Source organism: Cheilinus undulatus, linkage group 6 (genome assembly GCF_018320785.1).
Source record: "Cheilinus undulatus linkage group 6, ASM1832078v1, whole genome shotgun sequence".
NCBI lineage: Eukaryota > Metazoa > Chordata > Actinopteri > Labriformes > Labridae > Cheilinus > Cheilinus undulatus.
The window spans coordinates 25,076,502-25,084,167 of record NC_054870.1 but is presented as its reverse complement, the minus strand read 5'-3'; positions in this window follow the sequence as shown (position 1 = coordinate 25,084,167).

The window sequence follows — 7,666 nt, the reverse complement described above, 5'->3', positions numbered from 1 at the left end:
TTTTAAAATCCTGTCTGGTTAAAAAAAGCACTGCTTCTTTTTCTAGTTTTTGAAACTAATAATAGGTCAACTTTCTTCTCAAATGCAGCTCCTGCAGCATTCTCATCCAGATTAGGAGGGAAAAGCAAGAGAAAATGTGAGGACAGCAAACAATACATGTCTTGAACTATCCATATCTTTGAGCTTCAGATAAAGAGATATCAGTCCTGCTGTGGACTGTACCAACCTGACACACGTGTTATCATTAAATAAATGTATGTGCTTCAATTAATGGGAGGGGCACGGCATCAATTCTGTGGTTCCAACAAACAGCTTCCTTTTGGGCGTTATTCCAAGTGTCCATCACTGGAGTATTTTGGCTTCACTTATGAACAAGAGAAGGATATGTAGAAATACTCTGCATATTAATATAGAGCCAACTGCTCTTTAAGGAGTGTAAGATTAGATGTTACTAACCCTCTCTCAGTCCAAGTGCACTTTTCAGAACATTTTCTCTGGGAAACTTTGTGGGAACAGAGTCTAATATGGACATAAATAGCCTTCAAGGCGTCTCCCAATATGACCTTAAAATAATTTGTGCTACTGTTTGGAATTCTCCTGTATGTAAACAAAGAGAGGGTGGGTCTGTGCTACATGTGATTTTTGGCTATCTGTCCATTGAGTACACCTCCCACATAGCCGTTCCACATTCTGATGACCCACAAGGACACATTATCTCCACTTAGCCCTTCGCCACTTGGCAACTGCAAGAACCATAACAACCAGTATTTTCTACAATCCCACTTTGAACCACAGCTCCTATTGCCTTTGGAATATGAAGCAAATACTCCAGTCTGCCCAGACTTTCCATATATTCTGCTTATGCCAAGCTGCAACGTTTCCAAGACCTCCACCTCCCAAAGCCTTCGGTTTTCAACACCGTAGAAATGTATTCAGGGAGACATTTATCAGAGAGCTGCCTGCCACTGGAGACTTCATTGGCGGCCATTTCACTGGCTTGGTCAGGGAAAACAGGAAAAGGGAACTTCACTGTAAGAGAATGACATTTACATGTATATTTACATTTATTCACAGCTGTTGTTGAATGGAAGCAACCCCAAGCGACTGAGCGGAAAGACTAGAAAGGTCACAGCCTGATGCATGCATTACATCTTTATTAGCTTAGCTTCGGTGTTAGCTTACAGCCACACAACAAGGCAGGAGCTTCCTTTAAGTAAATGGAAATAGTTTCAGGAGGCTTTAATACCATCTGTCTTTTTGAAACCTAACTTTCCTTAAAATATTTACCTATAGCAGCACCATTTCTTTGTTACACACATATTTTAGGGGTACACAATATTGTATTTTTGACAGTATGCTGATATTAAATTTATTTTAGCCAATACCGACATTTATATCACATATAGATATAGTTCAGACCTAAAACTTAAAGACACAATAAGTTTAATGATGAACAAAGAAACCAACTTCAGTCATTTGAAAACACTTTAAAGTTTGAGGAATGACAAAGACTTTTGACTGCAGAACTTTTTATTGCCATCCCTGGACTAGTACGTTGAAATCAGTGTTTTATGCAAACAACATGTCATTCATTTTCCAAGTAAGTTACTTTGTGACACTCAGGACATTAAGAGTACTAAGAACCAGTGCTGAAAATCAAAGATCCACAAGACATACACTTTATCCTAAATATTTCATAAACACATAAAAAATACAGCATGTAAAAGATACCACATAAACAGACTCAGCGACACACTTAAATTCACACGCACACACAAAGAGGCACCACAACTTGGAAGGGGTCCTGGACACTGTCATGGGTCCACACGTCAAATGAGCCGGGAAGCCAAACAACAACAATAACAACAGGAGTTGGAGCATATGGGGCTCTGTACCAGCTGAGAAGGGCCACCAAGGTCCCCAGTGTGTGTGAGAGAGAGAGCGAGAGAAAGAGAGAGAGAGAAAGAGAGAGAGAGAGAGACTAAGACTGGTATCATGAGAGATGAGAGAAAGGAAAAATGTGGCTGAGAGAAAAAGGGAGAATAAAAACCAACAGTGCATGCCTTAATGCTCTTTTCTTAGATGCTCTTCACATCTGATAGATTTGGATCACTGTTCAAATCTATTTCAACATGGAAGCCACATTCAATAGTAATAGATACTGACACCAAGGCTGAGAAACATGTGTGCAGCTTGACTAAAGACATTACATCTGTTTTTTGTTGTTAGAGCGCTTTGTATTTCTTTTAGAAATTCTAGTAAAGATTTATTTATCCTGTTTTGACTTAATTCAAGAACTTATGTTGAATTTTAGACTTTTTATTCTTGTGACTTCAAGTTTTTTGTTTTTTGTTTTTTTGCAGGTACTGACTCACTTCTAACCTTACTTTTACTATTACTCAGTACAAAGAAGGAATAACTATTTTGGAACAAAAAAAGAAAATGTTAAAATTGGTTAAACTTTAGCAACCCCAAATTAACTTTATTAATAGCATTTTAAAACTGTGGACCAATAACACCGTTCCACCTGGCTGGATAAATGCTGCTGTGTAGATTCATAATAGGGGTCCCTTTTTTATTGTGTATTAACTTTGATGTTTATTTACATTATGGTTTTGTAAAGTTTAAGTTCATTGTTTTTTAGGATTACTTTTGATTTTGTATATTATCAGTTTTATTTTACTTCGTGGATAGATAGATAGATAGATAGATAGATAGATAGATAGATAGATAGATAGATAGATAGATAGATAGATAGATAGATAGATAGATAGATAGATAGATAGAAGGATGTTCCTTGGCTGTGCACAGTGCTTAAGTATTCTGCAACTGCATATGAAGTGACAAATAGCTTTCCAGTTTGCTTTGTTTTTTAAGTTTATTCATACCAATGAGTTAAATAGTTCTCTCTTTGTTGTTTAATAATTTCGTTTAAGTTGTTGGGTTTTTGTCTAAGCACTCTGCAGGTCAACAAAATCTATCACTAAATCTGTCAGACACAGAAAGTTTTCCCATGTTCGGAGTGCTTATGGGTACATTCTGAGTTAAATTTTGAAAGAAAACTGCCTGGTCTGATACACAGACAGCCATTTTTACTCTGCTTAAAATTGCATTTCTACCTTTAAGAAACCATCAGACTAACAGATGGTAAGTCCTCAGAAATGCAGCTTTACAGAAAAGCATAAAAGTCAGAGAGTTTGTGAGCGGTTAAGAGGAGGTGGAGTGAAGCTGAACTTTTGGCAAACACTGCATGGCAGCAGATTAAGGAGGTGCAGAGTGGGGATTACCCACCATGAATAAAATAGTACCTGCTGGGCTGGTGTTTGTCTGCCTGTCTGCCTGCTCTGTGTACACACTCCACAGCTTAACACTCACAGCCAAACACACAAACTATAGGACTCTAGACACACTTCATCTTCAAACATTTCCAGTGACAAAATACACAAGTAACAATCTTCTTCCATGATGTATACTATACTATATACATAAACAATATTTACCGAGAGGGGTCTGTTCATCTCAAATGCCCACTCTTGTAGACTATTTAACTGAGACACCATAAAACTCAGGAAGTGCCAGAGTTTGCCAGTACAATTTATTTACAGTTAAAGAATTGTTTTAAATTCAACTTCATTCGTAAACAAAGTCTGGCAGTTACATTCATGAAATAACCACGTTGCAAACATTACAGACTAAGCAAACTTTCATGTATAACACAGAGAAAAAGTTCAGAAGTCTAATCCCCTAGATAATGTATCTACATAGCCAGCTTGGTGATCTTAGCTTTAGCTACATTAGCTACATAGCTCCCTTATCTACAGCCAAGTTAGCTTAAGCAACGTGAGCTTTAGCCAACATAGCTAAAGCTTACTTAGCTATGTAGATAACATTGATATATAGCTTATGTAGCTGCGTTGTGAGCTTTGCTTTACTTATGCAGCCACAGTATCTACGTAGCTTACACAGGTAACAGAACTAAGCTTGGCTTGCTGTGTTAGAAAATTTTCATTAAGGACTTAGTTTTTCCTGTAAACGGACTGTTTACTTGTCTTAATTCAGCGTTTTGTAATAGGGTTTTTGCAGGTCAGGCCTTTAACTTTTAAGTTTTGGTATCCTAACCATGTCTTCAACTCTTACCCTAACCCTTACCCTACGTTTTATGTGGTTTTCTGTTCTTAAATACACAGCATCTCAGATTAAGAGTGGCTGTCAGGGATGAGCGGTCTGCAGCCAAACTGTCCTGTAATTACCAACAGTAAGACAAATATGTTTCAAATAAGCATTTGTGTTTGATCCTGCACAATTCAGGAAATTTGTAAAAGTAATGAAACTGCATTTTCAAAAAATAAAATGAAAGGAAACAATAACCAGTTTAAAATAGGAATACCAATAGAAACACCCTATCCTTAGTAGAGATGTTGTATGCTCTTGAGTTGTATGTTCTTACATTTTAAGTCCTGCCAAAAAGTTGCATGATAAGCACAGTAAATAACATGTTTAAATGAGTTAGGTTGGGCCTAATTTGTGGATTTTTATGGGTTTGCAATGCTTTCTTGTTCTAGCAACCATAGTGACATTGCTTCAGTTCAGTGTTGTCTTGTAAAAAGTGTGTTAGAAATAAGAATATGAATATAGAAATAAGAATATGAATATAGAAATACTGTGATGATAATACATTTTTTATTGCTTTTTAATAATAAGTATATATGTTGCATTTGTAATGATTTTGCTGGTAACTAGGCAACACAGCTGTACTGGATAGTTACAGAAAGAAAGAATCAAACAATATCAAATTCCACCTCAGGAATTATGCAACTTGAGTAGCACACTTTTAGACCTACAATAAAATAAAGGAATGAATACCTTTATTCTCTGAATACATTGCAAAATGTATCACTAATTCAATCCTAGAAAAGTAATTAATGACTTTAGTCACTTACCCAGTGCAACGACATTAAGACGTATATTTTCAAACACATTTATTCAGATAAAAGATGCTTTATATGCACACATATAAACTCAAAGTGTTGGCCAAATATCTACCAAAACACTGGCTGACAGTCCACACTCACCCTCTTATTTCATCTGAAAGGCCCACTTGTAATGGTATCACTCTCAGAGTCAATTTTTGCACTTTTGCTCCTATAATCCCAATTAAGGAGCTCATTCAAAATGATGGATAATGCCCCTCGTAGTGCCCAGCAAAAACAATTTGGCCGCTGTTCTTGGGGAAACCTAAGAGGAGAGGCATGCCACACACATCATTTTTCAGCTTCGCATTTACAGGGCTCATAAGAGCACCGGCTGTAAGTGACTTCTGGGTGAGTTGATTTTGGACAAAATGGGCTCTCGTTTTTCGTGGGGGATATGGTCAAACACACATAAATACACACACATAGCAAGGAGGAAAATGAAAGACGGAGTGGGGGAGTGTTGGAAAAGGTGGATCACATGAAATGAGGATGAAACTAAAGAGAGTGAGAATGTTTGGAGAAGAAGGTCTAGTCCAGGAACAAATACTGAGCAAGACAGTGAAAAAGGAAGGAAAGCTGGAGAGCGGAGTTAAGGATGCTAGACCACAATTGCACACTGCGTGAAACATAACTTACACGGGACCTTTCAGCACGAGGCTGGTGTGGTGTGGGACTCAAACAGGGCTGATTACACCGGGTTCCTGCTGACATAACTACAGGGAGTCAGTGGAGTAATTCTTCTGCCATGGTTAGCTACCAGGGGTTTGGGGTTTGGCTCACAGAGATGTTTCCAGCACAAGGATGCTTTCTTGCTATAAACTTCTGTTCACTCTGGGGGATTCTCTGTGTGTTAGCATCTTACTGCTGTAATTTTCCATCTAATCACCAAATGATAATTAGCTAACATTTTGTAATTTATTAAGTACTGAAGGATGGGTTGGATGACATTTATATGTTAATAAATGGAACATTTTATTTGACTACTAAAGCACTCAGAGGAACGATACACATAAAGGAAGCAGGTTCATTTCAGTTTAACAAAATATCCTTTTAAATTAAATTCCACTTTTTTCTGTCAGATGAAAGAAGTGGGATGGTTTATTACTCTAAGCCTGACTGAATCTGGTGTGTCGGAGTTTCTTATCATGCAACCATCATAAACTACAAAGCAAGTGCACATAGTAAAGCTGGAAAAAAATGGCCATACTGACCAAGTACAGTGCTTAATAAATTTATTAGACCACCTGTCATATTTGTCACACAGACCATCCAGCATCATGAAGTGCTTTAATGCGGACTCTTTCATTTTCAGTGAGCTCTCCACGTTTTACCATTTTGAACAGGAATGAGGAATTTCAAACTGAATTCACCTTTTCATACCCAAATTTGAGCCGGCTCAATGAGAAGTCAGAAATTAATTAAGCATAACATTCAACCAAAACTAAAACTCAATTTTCTGTTCAGGAATGCAAGTAAATAACTATAATTTTACATATTAATCAAGAAATAATAATGTGCTTTACTATTTTTCAGGTTTTTTTGTAAATCAGTAAATTTGAAAATTCATGGATAACGATAATAATTATATTTTAGCATTAAAATATCATTTGGGTTAAAGAGCTTCTACATATTGGTGTATTAACCATTGCAGAAACATAAAAAATGATTTTGGTAATTGCCAATGCTGTTAATTTAGGGCAGCTGTGGCATTAACCTTACTTTGGGTGGTGGTCTAATAAAACATAATCTTGCATTAGTTGTCTTTGCTCAAAAAATATTACAAAAAAGAATGGTTAACTTAAAATATATTTATATGTATATTTTTAACAATTTACAGCTGATATATCAATTGTAAATATCAGCTGTATGTACCAATATGTTTGTGAAGTAGGGTGCTTTCACATTAGGCCCAGTTGTTTTAAACTGCGCCGCGGCGCGATCCCTCCCCCTTCCCCCCTGGCGTGCTTTCACACTTGCAACACTGAACCGTGCCCGGGCGCACTTGCATATTTACCAGGTCTGAAACAGCTGGTGGCAGTATGCATGTAGCTGGTTTACAACCCCGCAAAGGAGGAGAAAGAAGAAGAAGCTACCATGGCAACTACTGGGGTCATGACCTGAGCGACGATTATTTTTGTTTTGACCCAGCAAAAAGTCCATCCTGCAGCCATGGATGATTAAAATCAGTTTTAAGTTGACAGCAACTTCGCTCTTCATATCTGCACATCTACTTGCAGCTAAGAGGATTACATGGGCTCGCGCTGCGCAGATACAGTGGTTTTTGAGGTGACAGGAGACTTTAATTGCCTTCCCCTGTCAACTCAGCACTCTCTAAACACTTTAAATACAGGTAAGGAACTAAACAAACACAAAGTTGACGACAGACAGTTTAAAGTTAATGTCGTACTTTTAATTTTTTCGCTGCACCGGGGCATGGTGCTGCTATCTCACTTGAGAAAACCAGCAAGGGACATGCCCCAGCCAATGAGGAGGCTAGTACTCGCAGCCAATCAGGCTCAGGTCAGAGGGAGTGTTCCTATTGGCCGCTGTAGCTTCTGTATCTCGGCTCAGTGAGAAGTTAATTCAATGTTAGAATTACGGCAGTGTTCGGTCCTGTGTTGAATTTGTTCATGATGAGATGAAGTGTTTTCATGCCTGTGATTCGGCCATTGATTTCAGTGGAAAACAGAGCA